The 13,670-nt window shown below is 47.0% G+C and overlaps 1 protein-coding gene across 1 annotated transcript in view; it reads left to right on the top strand.

Annotated features, from left to right (window-relative positions):
* Positions 1-13,670, top strand: part of LOC138923604 (rho GTPase-activating protein 20-like) — a 96,053-nt gene that overhangs the window by 19,536 nt on the left and 62,847 nt on the right. Inside the window, exon 2 of the mRNA XM_070263310.1 lies at positions 3,061-3,336. The gene's annotated coding sequence lies outside the window, so the exon portion shown is untranslated. The remainder of the gene's footprint in view (positions 1-3,060; positions 3,337-13,670) is intronic.

Raw genomic sequence — 13,670 nt, 5'->3', positions numbered from 1 at the left:
GCATCCCGTATTTATCCATCCGGAAGTCATTGGTTATCTACAGGCAATTAATGTCTCAGACTCAAATCCCATGAAACGACCTACTTGTTTTGCTCTTCTGGGTAGTGACATCACAATGATCTGTGAGCAAAATCAGGACATCCTCCAGGAGAGTTGAGTGGAGTCAGAGGCACTGGCCCCTGGATCTGAGACCAGCAGAGGTGCTGTTGGACAGGTCCTGAGAGGGCAGTGTTCTGGGAAAAGCAGGCACAGAGAATGCTCTACTGGCTCTTGCAGACTTGGGCATTGAGTTTTCTCATTGAAGTGTGGCTTTTTGATACCTTTGTTTGTTTGGCCTAAAACTAGGTTCTCATACCCAGTCTAGGGAACATGGTGTACAGCTTGTAGCCCCATCTTCTCAGTTTATGCTCCCAAAGCCCATCCTTGGCAGCAACAAGTTATCTGATCATCTCACATTCATCAGATATTCCTCAATGTCAAGGTCAGGCTGCCATGAGGCCAGAGTCCACGATGGGTCAGGGAAAAACCAGAGACACATAGTCTAGCTGTGTTTGATGCAGGATAGCCGAATGTTCATAGGTACATCCATCCACGCCATTTAGGAAACACCAACAATTGGCTGGGCTAGATGGGGAATAGGAACCATTAGAGGATTTGACATGGAATATATGAAATCTGATTAAGTTTATGAAGTCCTGATGCTACAAGGAAGATGAGTGGGTAGGTGGTGAGAGTGAAGGCAGAGACCTTTCGGGGGTTGTGGATTTGCTACAAAGATTAGACTGGCATCCTGGATGAAGAGTAGATCAGGAGAGGTGAAGAAAGATCATCAGCTACTGTGCAATTTTTGGAGGCAAGAGGTAAAGAATGGGATGTGGGGAAGAGGTTTGGAGTCTGGTTCTTGGAAAGAGGATGGGACCTGAGTGAGCTGTACCTCCTGGCTGAAGGTTCATGGACAATGATGTGGGGTTGAGGTCCTGAGCTCATCCCAGTGATGGAAATGTTGACAACAACCTTCCTGCTGTGTTCAGTGGTGACACAGGAAAGTTTTCTCTTTAGTTGTCAAGTGTGGAATCTCAATAAGCTTCACTCCTTCTTCTCTGAGATTCACTTGAGATGTTCTCTCTCCATTATCTCTTGTGTCCACAGGCTGATTTATCACATGGATCAAAAATGTCCCTGCAGTCCTAGGTATCGCATCCACACAACAAATCCTGTTGAATGAGAGAGACTTCCCTCCCTGATCCATTGAACAGGAATCCTGGTTGTCATGAGGTCCAGACCAGAGCACTTAGACCATTTCCCCTGATTCCGTCATGGCATCCCAGGAGGGGATTTTCTGATCGGTTTGGGAAATTAAAGGCCTATTTCTGGAGCTGCAGTGGGGGTTTTTCACATGCTCACCACATGGTTAGGAAATTAGGGGTCTAGAGAGGACAAGAAAAGGCAAAATGTTTGCCTAAGTGGTCCCCACCAAGCACATCACTCTGTCCTCCATTGCCATCATTAGTTCATGTTGATCCTAGCACTGTGGACACTGGGAGCTGAACCGGGGACACAGGCCACAGGTTCCTGTCTCACACAACTCTGCTTCTGGCTCCCAGACCTTCCTAATGGTCTGCAAAGGATCGATCTCAGGTAAAATCACACCCACTTCCATCAGTGAGGCATCAATCTGAAATTCAATATTCTCAGGAGAAGTAGAAAGAAGCAAAAATCCCTCATGAGGACATCCTCTCTCTAGAGGGAGTGAGAGGATGATTAAGGTTCAAGAAACCACAGTAGTAGCTGGTGCCAATCATCACATGCGCTCCTCTCCACCATCTACCGTGTCCCTCAGGTGAGGACGAGTCCCAGAGGGTCAGCTCCTGAATCTCTGGATGCATGCTCCATTCCTGGCCCCTTCTACCCCCATCCCCAAGCACATGCTCCACGAGGTCAGTGAGGGGTCATTGCTGAGATTCTCCACCTCATGGGGTCCAGGTGACAGGTGCTCTATCCCAGTCACCTACCACTTCTATGTTCGGGCGTTGGGATCAGAGTGACCCTGAATCAAAAAGGTAAACACCTGACTCTCATACAAGTATAGAATGAACCAGTGTAAAATATTTTATTCAACTCATACATTAGTGAGGAGACCAGTAAATGGTAAGTATTGGTCACAGAGCATAGCAAAAATCAAAGTCCTTATATTTCAGCAGGAATAGAAGCTTTGGAGCAAAGTTTTTGAGTGTTGGAGATGCACTGCTTAATCTCTAACAAGGGAGGGATCACATACGAGGAAAGAATCTGGGTCCTGCACAGAAGGGGACCTCCCTCCATGGGGCCGGTCACTGCTCTGTTCTTGATCCTGATCTAAGAGGAGTTTGATAAGAGACACCACCTCAGTCCTGACCGCTGAACAGCCAACGGCGACACGAACATGCTCACCCCTGAGGAGGCTGAGCAGAGCATAAAGACTGCCTTTGGGTGGTGGGGAGGCAACATGAGGGGCCACCTGGCCTGACCCTAAGGCAAGGGGAGAGTGGACAGAGCAGTGGGGACCAGAGCTGTTTCTAATTGGCTTTAGTCACTGTGTCACACCTGATGAATCATGGCCTGGACACCTGGGGGTGCTCAGTGCTTGTTCCTGAGGTTTTTGTGGCTGATCACAGCTGGGACCAGCCCCCTGGCACTGCCTGGTGCCCTGTGTTCAGGGATCACAGCTGTGAACTCCCCACTCCCTGGCCATCGTTAGGCAGTGAGACCTGAACCAAGGCCCAGTGAGAGATCAGAAAGCTGGGAGGGTCTGATGTGCATGTGTGGGCCCTCCCTCTGTTAGAGTATGAAGAGGGGAAGGGAGAGATCTGGGAGAAGCTCTGCTTCAGCTGTGGGGCCACAGACGGTGGGAATCGGTGATGACCTCCACCATGGCCTGGACCCGTCTCCTCACCCTCATTGTTCTCTGCACAGGTGACTAGTTATGGGGACAAGGGGCCCTGGGAAGATACATGTCACCCTGCTTTCTCATCTTGTTTCTAGACCCCAGCATCACCATCTCTGTGTCTTTCCCTCTTCTAGGATCCTGGGCCCAGTCTGTGCTGACTCAGCTGGCCTCAGTGTCTGGGAACCTGGGCCAGAGGGTCACCATCTCCTGCACTGGAAGCAGCTCCGACATCGGTGATTATGATGTGCACTGGTACCAACAGCTCCCGGGAATGGCCCCCAAACTCATCATCTATGATAACAGCAAACGGCCATCTGGGGTCCCAGAAGGATTCTCTGGCTCCAAGTCTGGCAACTCGGCCACCCTGACCATCACTGGGCTCAAGTCTGAGGACGACGCTGATTATTACTGTGAGTGCTATGATGACAGCCTGAGTGCTCACACAGTGCTCCAGGCCTGTGGGAAAGTGAGACAGAAACCTGCTTCCCCCCCAACCATGGGGCTTCCCTGCGCAGCCCCCACTCCTCGGCCACATCAGCTGCTTCCTTGGTTTGTTTGGCCCCAAACTTTCTATGACTCAATCCAGGGTGCTTTGTTTAGAGACTGTGTCCTCGTCCTCTCCCATTCTTCCCCCGCTGCCTGTGTCTGGTTTGAACACATTATTGATTTTCTCAAATCGAGCAAACATTCCTGGATGTGGGGGCAGGCTGCGCTGGCCACAGCATCCATGCAGTGTGTTAGTCCAGCAGGGCTGCCACAGCGAAAAAACACAGATGAGTTGGCTTAACCCAAAGAAAGGTATTTTCTCACAGTTCTGCGGGCTGGAAGTCCAAGATCAAGGTGCTGGCAGGTTTGTTTTTTCCTGAGGCCACCCTCCTTGGCCCACAGATGTGTACATTCTTACTGTCTCCTCACATGGCTTTTTCTCTGTGTACTTACCCCTGGTTTCTCTTCCTCTTTTTAGAAAGACACCAGCCCTATTTGCTTAGGAGAACCCCCCCATGAACTCTTTTACCTTAATTACCTCCTTTAATGCCTTATACCCAAAGACAGTCACACTGGGGGTTAGAGTCTCAACATAGGATTTTGAAGGACACAGTTCAGTCCATATCAAGCGGTCAGAAAAGAACCAAGGACACAGAGTCCAGCTATGTTTGACTCAGGATGACTGTCCAGATGATGTGCATCCACACAATTTATTGAACACCTATTATGTGTCAGACTTTGGTTAGGAGCTTAGGATAGTAGGTGGAAAATATGGGAAAGTCCCCATGCTCAGGAAGCTGACACTCTCAGGGGAAGAGAGAGAACAAACAAACAAAACATGCTTTGAAAGAAAGATGTCCTGGGAGAGTGAGGAGAGGCGTGGCGGTTGGTGGAGATGGGAGAATTAGGGGGGGTGAACAAGGAAACAGCAGAATGTGATTTAAGTGTATTTAATCCAGGTGCTGCATAGAAGGTGAACTAGGAGGAGGGGAGAGTGAAGGCAGGGACCAGGTGGGGGTGTGGATGATACGATGTCAGACTAGGAGCCCTGGAGGAGGGGAGGAGCAGGTGGGATGGAGAAGAAAGGTCAGGGTCCCCATGTCTTGAAGGTAGGAGGGACTGAAGAATGAAAATGGGAAAGAGAGGAACCGAGGCTGGGCTCTTGGGAACAGTGCGGGACGTAAGTGAGTCGATTACTTGAGACAACATGATGACCCCATATATTTATGACAGGATTATTTAAACCGTATATTTTCAGGAGACATGATCAGCTCCTGACAAATGGGGGCTGTTCACAAGAAGTCCTAGGAATGCACGTCTCCGGTTTACTTTCATCTCACATTTGATGTAAACTACACCTGTGCCTGTTAAACTTTCTCATGTTGTTGGAGGAATAGAATGTGAAGGATGAACTCAGTCCCCTCGTTCGCAATGCTGCCCCCATATTAGAAATCTTCCACTTTGGAAAAGATGAAAACCACAATTTCCACCAGATTACTTAATTTTAAACTCAATAAGTGGGATTCTGTAATAGGTTTGTGTTTACATGCTTCCAGAAAGTTCTTTTATGTATCATGAATAGATAACCCCTAATTGGCTACATCTGCCATTCTATTGATGAGAAAAATGAGCCAAGAGGAATGGACAGGCTGATGACCCTGAGACGACTCATTTGCAGATGCAACCCCAGGCCTCAGAGCAGGGGGTCTGCTCTCCCACTGGGCAGGGTCAAGGCAGACGTGTTCACACATCCTGATCCCAGTCATCCCCTGGGGGACGGGGAAGGATGTGCTGGGAAGCAGGTGTTAGGATGGGCTCATTAGGTCCCAGGATGAACACAGTCTAGTAGGAGAAATATAGAAAACTCTACTAGAAATCAAAATGTGATGGATGCACCTAAAGAAAGACAGCCCTTCACTGCAGGGATGAGGAGGGAGGCAGGACTTAGGCAATGCTTTACATTAGAACCAACTGAAAATAGTGAGAGGATTTTTCTAAGATATGTATGTCATGCTATCACTAGGTTAATCCGTTCATTCAGAAGATATGATTTTCCAGAAGTTCAATCAGTCCCTTCAATTGTTAAACACAACTGAGCTAAAGTGAGTTTAAAGTGGCCCTGAGCCAGGCACAGGGACCCCCGTCACGTAGGAGAGAACCTCATCTTGCAGGGGCTTTCAACCTGGCTGCTTAACAGTCTTTGGTCTGGAGAATTCTCTCCGAGGAAGGAGGGACAGAGGGATACTTTGGTCTGTTTAGAACCAGAAATTCAGGGTGGGCTACAAAGTTTGGATTGTGGTATCAGGAAGACAAATGGCAAAATTTCACAAGGACCAACTGTAAGCAGGGCTGATGAACGCTGCTGGATTCTCTGTGATTGTCTCTACATCCTCCATGAGTATATAGAGCGTCTCCAGGCTGTTTTCCCACATGGACCAAACTTGCCTCTGCAGTCCCAGGCATCATGTCCACACAACAATCAGTCCATAAGGAGAGAGACTTGCCCTCCCTGTTCCACTGATCAGGAAATCAGCTTTCAGGAGGGCTGGACGAGCTCACTTACACCATCACCCAGCTCCACCATGGTGAGAAGGGAGGGGATTGTCTGGCTGGTTTAGGTAACACAAGGGCTATCCAGGAGCATGTGTGGTCAATCCTAGGCCAACTGCATGTCTGGGAGACTTGGAGTCCAAATAGGAGAAGAAAATGATAGAAGTTTTACCAAATAGGTCTCTAACATTTCCTCACTCTTCCCTGCACCCTCATCGTCAGTTCAGGTTGGGGCATGTACTGTGGACACTCGGATCTGGGAAGGGGACACAGGCCAGACTGTTCCCGTATCATAAAGCCACAGCTTGGCTCCCTGGCCTTTCCGATATTCCTACAAGAGATCAATTCCGGGACAAGACAGATTCATTCCCATCCACAACGTGTTGATCTGAAATTTAGGTAGTCTCATGAGAGGAAGAAAGAAGAAAAAAAAAAGCTTTCTCTTGATGACCTCTTCTTCCCAGGTTTAGTAAGAAGGTAAAGAAGGCTCAAGAAACCTCCATGATGGCATCTTCCAAAGCTCACCGGACACCTCTCCCCGCCTTCACTCTCTCCAATGTGGACCAGACTCAGGGACCATCACATGAACCAATACCTCTGTCCACATGCTCCACATGGAAGTTCCTTTTGCTCCCAAACCACAGCAACTGCTCCCTTGGCCACCACTGTGTCATTTCTGGGAGTGTCCACGTCACAGAGTAAAGTTCCAAGGGAATGAGAGCACTCAGCCTGACGCTACCTCTGCTGTGACTCTGCCCATCGAGGACATAGAGAAAACTATTAAGAGCCTCAGTTGAACTGTCCTGGTTTTTCCTCCACCTGGACTCTACATGTCAAGGTCCTTCTGGAATGTCCTTTGTCTATCCAATCATATCATGTAATGTCCTCAGACCTAGAATCATTGATTTTTCCCAAATTCTACCATCTCTCTTATGTTCTCATTTCCTTTCCACCAGTCAGCTAATGACCCCAACCAAGCATCTTCAGCCCATTGTCACAAACGTGTGTCGGGGGTGGAGTTTTAGAAAAATATAGCATCAGAAAATCAGTTTTAGTTGTTCCTGGGAATCACTTCAGGACTCGAGAGAAGCGATTCCTGACCTTAAAGATTCCAGTCCTCAGTCACCACAGGGTCAATAGTTTAGATAGAAGGATCCTCTCAGAGATCTCAGTAAGTAACCTAAATTGTCAGGGAAAATTTTCCAAAAGTTAAACATATGGAGTAAGAACACGTGTCAAAAATTTATTCAACTTATATTTCATTGAGGAGACTAGTGAGACAGTAATAGATTTTAAAGAGTATTTTCTAAATATAGTACATTTATTCTACCAAGACTGGGCCAAGGAAGCCAGTTTTCTACGTTGGAAATAAACTGGTTAATGTCTTCAAGGGTAATAAATCTATGAGCTTTGGATTTCTGTTCTGTGTAAAAGTCTACAAATTAACGTGATTCCATTTACAAGAAACATATGGAGAAGGGCAGCTAGACTTTAGATTCCTCCATCTTACACTTCCCGTCCGATCTTTCCTAAAGGGGAATCTGTCCTCTCTCTGTTGACTCTCTCACCCACTCTTCATTTCTCACCTTCCTGACATATGGCCTCTCACTGTCTTCCTTTCCAGCACTCCCAGTAGGTCACGCTCAACTAGTGAGCAAGACCCTTCACCTGATAAACCAAACCACATCTGGGATTCCTAAGGCACTTGTCCTGCTAACTAATCCAATTTTTCCTAGTAGCCCATATCTCCGGGGTCATGTTATTTATCTCTGTCTTCCTCTGTTTGTATCCACTTTTTGGACTTCTCTACATCTTCACCTAAACCCAGGGAATCTTCAAGTCCTGCCCATGTCCTCTCAGCTCTCGTGTTGTCTCTGACTCCCTGCTCCCCTGTGATCCCACAAACCTTCAATCCCCCACAGACCCATGGGTGCAGCAGTGTCTGCTCTGGTCTCCTGCCTCCAGTGGTGAAAGTGAGGAAGGGAGACCCCCTGTATGCCTCCCACCATCGTGTTTCTTCTTCAGGTTCAGCTCTATGAGCAGGGATGAGGCTGTCTAGCACAGCCTAGAATTCCGCTGCCAACCCCCAGACTCAACACCAGATCGGTGTTCAGTAAACATTTGCTATTGAAGACATGCTCCTCACTACACAGGCCGAGTAGTACTGGATCAGGATGGGGCCTGAACTGGGAGAGAGTCAGCTGTGCCCGTGCTCCTCTCTCTGCCCTGAGCCTGAGAGCTGAGGGGGCCCCACCAGGGAGAGAGCATCCATGGGGAGAGGGGACACAGGCAGCCTCATCCTGTGTGTGAGAGACTAGGCAGACCTGCAAATCCTTGTTTATTGAAGTGGAAGGAAAAGCAAAATAAAATTCACAATGAACATTTCTGCATCATCAGAAAGGAAGCAGTGCCAAAAAAACTCAAGGTGCAAATATTTTGTAAAAATTAATTTCTGCTCAATAATGAAGAAAATTTCATAAAGTCCCTGTTGTGTGATTTAATCAAAATTGTTTAAAAATAACAAAACTTACAGAGAAAATAATATTTCAAGAGGTGGTATCATTGTAAATGCAAAATTAAAATAGAGCTTTTTTCCTCCAGGAAAATTCATTGACTACTCTTGATTAAATAATGACTTTAGATTTTCACTAATCCATTTAAACATTTTGGTGTATTAATATCTCAAGATAACGCAACCCCACTGTAACACACAGAGAGCACACCAAACTGATGGCCAGGATGTGCTCTCTGCCCCTAACAACTCCCCAGACTCAAGTGAGCTAAGAGTCTGGTGCATAGAATTCTCAAAGTTTTCTGGCTATAGAAATCTTATTATTTGATCTTATTATCTGCTTATTTTGTTTTATTTTATTTTGGTAAAAGTTTTTGTTTTTTTTTGTTTTATTTTTGGCTGGAGGTGATCTTTCTGGCAAAATCATGTAGAGTGGACATTTTGCCAGATAAAAGCATATAAATCGTTCTCGTTTTTAACCTCCCCACCCCTGCCCAGAGCTTTGGTTCTTGAGTATGAACCACATTCTTTTCAAAACTCTCTAATAAGAAAGATTGATCCTAATAGCTACGCATGTCACGTTCCCCTGGGCCCAGGCTCTGTTCACAATGATTCAGAGGTTTGAGGAAAATGCTTCAAAGAATGTCATTTGTGATGACATCCTGAAGAAAAGACATGGACTTTTTCCCAGATCTTTCCTCAGGAGTGCTCCTCACATCCCTTCTCCTCTCCCGACCTCTCTAGTCCCTTAGTTCCTAAGGACCCTCGAGTTTCCTGACTCTTCCAGCCACAGGAGTCCCTTCCCCTTCTCCTCCCTGGGCTTCTCCTCATTCCCCAGGGAGCTACCCAGTGTGCGCCTTCATCCTCGAAACTCTCACCCCCGTGTGTCCTCTGTGCGCATCTAGTGAGGGGTCAGGCAGGAGGAAAGGGACCTGGATTCCTGAGCAGCCTGGGAAGTGACTTCATGGCTGACCTGTCCCTGTTCTCAGCTAATGAATGTTTTCCTTCATGTAGGGTTTGCATATGAGGCCCCTTCCCCTGAGGACTCCTTGCAAAGGGGGTGAATTCTGTCTCTGATTCCTGCTGAGGAGGCCCAAGCAGACAACGACAGACTGAAATGAGGTGGGAGGCTGCCCCTGAGGAGGGCCTCGCTCTGCCCTCAGGGAATGGCAGTGATCAAAGCAGTGGGGGAGGCAGGAGCCTCTGGCAGGGTCACCTGTCCTCTGGTCACAGATATGATGGACCTGGGCCTGGGGCAGCAGGGGCGCTGTAGGCTTGCTGCCAAGGGATCTTTGAGAGCTGGGAAACCAGACACCTGTCCCCTGGTCTCTGCTCACTGCCCCCTGGGCCCAGGAGCTGTATGTCTCGGCGTTCCTGGTGATTCTCAGCCCAGTCTCAACCCAGGTCTACCCCTCCCAGAAATAATGATCTCAGGACATTGTGTGTGTGGTGGGAGAGGCAAACATGAACCAAGGAGGTGTTTGGTTGGCCAGGAGAAGAGGAGCAAATTTGTATGAAGGGCTCTATTCTCTGGGGATTGAGGAGGATGAGAGAGACCTGCAGCATTTCCATCTCAGCAGAGCTCCGGGGCGTCTGCACTAAGGCCTGGATTCCACTCTCCTCCCCTTCCTCCTGTACTGCTCAGGTCAGGATGGTCCTGATTCCCCAGCCCACTAAACTACCTCCCAACCACATGGAAGAAATGTCCCTCCCTCTTTCCCTCCCTCCACCATAATGGCTGTTTGTGTTTCCAGACTCAGTCAGCCTGTGTGACTCAGTTACTCTCCGCGTCTGCCTCCCTGGGAGCTTTGGCCATGCTCAGCTGCACCCTGAGCAGTGAGCAGAGCACCTTCTACATCGGATGGTGTCAACAGCACCCTAGGAAGACCCATCAGGATGTGACGTGCCTGAAGAGTGAAGGAAGCCACAGCAAGGGGCATGGAATTCCTGATCATTTCTGGGGCTCCAGCTCTGGGGCTGACTGCTACTCAACCATCCCCACCAGCCAGTCTGTGGAGCATCTCACTGCATTGCTGTGTCATTTGTTGAAGCAACAGTGATCCAGATGAATGGGGAAGTGGGATGATCCTGTTTCTTCTGACCTGCTACCGACACTGTCACATGGCTCCCAGAAAGAGTGTCTGGTGTCCTGACCATCAAAAGTGTTGGATTTTTTCTTCTTGTTTCTCCAGGGAAGAGCAAGGCATATAGCTTCCTACCATGAGCTCCCCAGGCAGCAGGCGGCTGGAAAGCTGCTACAGAGTGACCTGGTCCTGCAGTAATGGTGCAAATGTAGAAAGCAAACCTGGTGCACCCTGCTGTCTCGTGCGGTGTCATTCCCTAGGGGAGCAGGAATACTCTCCTCTCCAGGCGGAAACCCCAGGATGACGCCCCTCACTCCTGCCTCACTGGAGTTCATTGGAGTGACCACCTTAGAGGTATCTCACTGATCTTCTGGACCAAGGATTTTAGAACTCTCGCAATAAACTCAAAAGCACATGCTAATTTAAGGAGGAGAGAAAGAGACAGAGGCAGAGAGACATAGGAACAGTAAGAATGGTGGGAGTAAAAGCACTTGACTCTTTCTTATATCTTGAGACATTTTATCTCAGGTGTCCAGGACGTGGGTTTGGTGAGTGAGAGAGAAGGAGGAGGGACCGACCCCATCACAGTGAAGAAAAGAGGTGCTAATCCAGAAAAATGAGGGAGAAATGAGAAAGATGCATTAAGGCCACCTTGACACCCCTGAGACTGAAAGGCAGGACTCTGTGACCTGTTGAAAAGCACGCACTCCAGCCTCAGAGGCGGCCGGTGCAGCCGGAATCCTGCCTGCCCTTTCCTCCCCTCGCTCATCCACGGCCCGGCTCGGTGCTCACTGGGACCCACAGGGGGTGACTTCCTACCGCCCCTGGGGCCTGGGGACAGATGGTGCCCAAGGGACTGAGAGAGCCCTAGTTCCCTTGGAGCTTGGGTGACAAAAGACACACAGACTTGGGACAGCTCTGTCTGCACTGTGAGTCCTCAACAGGCCTGGGTGTGTCCACCATGGCCTGGTCACTTCTCCTCACCTTCCACACTAACTGCCCAGGTGTCATATGACACATGTGTGACCAAAATGGCTACATCAAAAGTACATTAATAATCGCTATTTTCACATGAAAAGAGAAACAATCCATTAAAATGGGCAAAAGATCTGAACAAACAATTCACAAAGGAAAATAAATAAAAAATTTTAGAAAGTGCTTGGCCTTATAAGTCATCAGCAAAAGGGAAATTCCAACTATAATGAGACCTGGACCAAAAGGTGGCCCATAGTGAGCCAATTAGCACAATCAGAGCTGCCTCGGCTTAATGGAGAGGAAGGACTATGCACCTACAGAAATTATGCACCTACTTGGGGCCGGCCTGGTGGCGCAGTGGTTGAATTTGCACCTTCCAATTTGACGTCCCTGGGTTCACTGATTTGGATCCTGGGTGTGGACATGGCACCTCTCAGCAAGCCATGCTGTGGCAGGGGTCCCACATATAAAGTAGCAGAAGATGGGCACGGGTCTTAGCTCAGGGCCAGTCTTCCTCAGCAACAAGAGGAGGATTGGCAGCAGATGTTAGCTCAGGGTCAATTTTCCTCAAAAAAAAAAAAAAAACGAAAAAGAAACTATGCACCTACAGAAACTGATGGAATGAGAAAGTCTAACAAACCAAATGTTGACAGGGATGTGGGGCCAGAGGAACTCACCTATATTACTCATTTGGAATGTGAGATGCTTTGAAACCTTTTGCCAATTTCTGATAAATTGAAATCTAAACATTTAGTTTGACTCAGCTTTTCCAGTTTTATATATTTAAGCAAAACAAAAAAGAAAGAAAGAAAACAATGTCATAAAGGGAAATATGTAAGAATGCTCACGCTGGAAAAGACCTTTTAGTTGCAACACCAGAAGCTCCAACCAAAAAAAGAAAAACCAAAAAAACAAATTGATAATTTGGAATTCATCAAAAATGAAATACCCTGCACTTTGAAAGTCACTGCTAATAGAAGGATAAGACAGCCATCGACTGGGAGAATATGCATGCAAATCACTTACCTAATAAAGGACTTGTGTGGATAATATGTTGCAGAGTTCTTTCCATTCAATAATTACAGGAGAGTTCAATTTAAAATTAGGAAAGATATTTCAACAGACACTGCACCAAAGATGATACATGATAGTAAATAAGCTCATGAAAAATTTTTCAACATCATTATATATTATGGAAATGCAAATTAAAATGGAAATTATATGCCACTAAACCTACATGAGAAGGGACAAAAGTACAATACTGAGAGGAGGCGGCACAGCTACTCTCACACGGCTGGTGGGAGCACGGAATCGACAAACTAGTTAGGAAAACAGTTGAGCAGTTTCTAAAAGGGGTAAATATATAGCTTCTTAAGACCCAGCTGCTCTGTTTCCCCAAGAAAAAATAAAGTGCATACTCATTCAAAGACTTGTACACAAATACTCAGCAGGTTTATTCATTTATAACATAAAGTTACATATTAAATTTTATTTTAACTACTTAATATGTGAAATTCACATATTAAATAAATGCAAACAAATAAATTTACTTCTAACATAAATAACGGCTTTATGTATAAATAGCCCAAAGTGTAAAAGACCCAAACGCTCATGAACAGGCGGATGGAGAAGCAGACTGCGGCCCGTCCATACTGTGCGCCCAGGAATGGCCTGTGGATAACTGTGAAAACAGGGATGGGTGTCAAAATACATATGCTCAATGAAGGAAGCCAGACAAGTAAAGCTGGAAAACCAGAACAAAGATTTGAATTATATAAAATTCTACACAATGGACATTAATTTATAGAGACAAAAGCAGATCAGCAATCACCTAGGGATTGGGGAGGGGATGGCGGGATGGAGTGGTTTCAAACTGGTGATGTCAACATAATGACAGATACAGTCATTGCCTTGATGGTGGTGATGGATTCACCAGTGTGTTCATATATTCATGAGAGCTTGCCAAATTACACACTTTAAAATGGTTGATTATTTGAAAATTAAACCTCACTAAAGCTGTCATAAATACATCTCAATCCCTTCTTGGTGAAAGAAAAAGTTCTTTCGAATCGGGCTCCAGCTCCCCTCAGAGCCACAGATTCAGTGCCGTAGACCACTGCAAAGGTCCCCTGTATGG

Source organism: Equus caballus, chromosome 3, assembly GCF_041296265.1.
Source record: "Equus caballus isolate H_3958 breed thoroughbred chromosome 3, TB-T2T, whole genome shotgun sequence".
NCBI classification, from domain to species: Eukaryota; Metazoa; Chordata; class Mammalia; order Perissodactyla; family Equidae; genus Equus; species Equus caballus.
The sequence above is the reverse complement of the archived record's forward strand: the minus strand, read 5'-3'. Positions and strand labels throughout refer to the sequence as shown.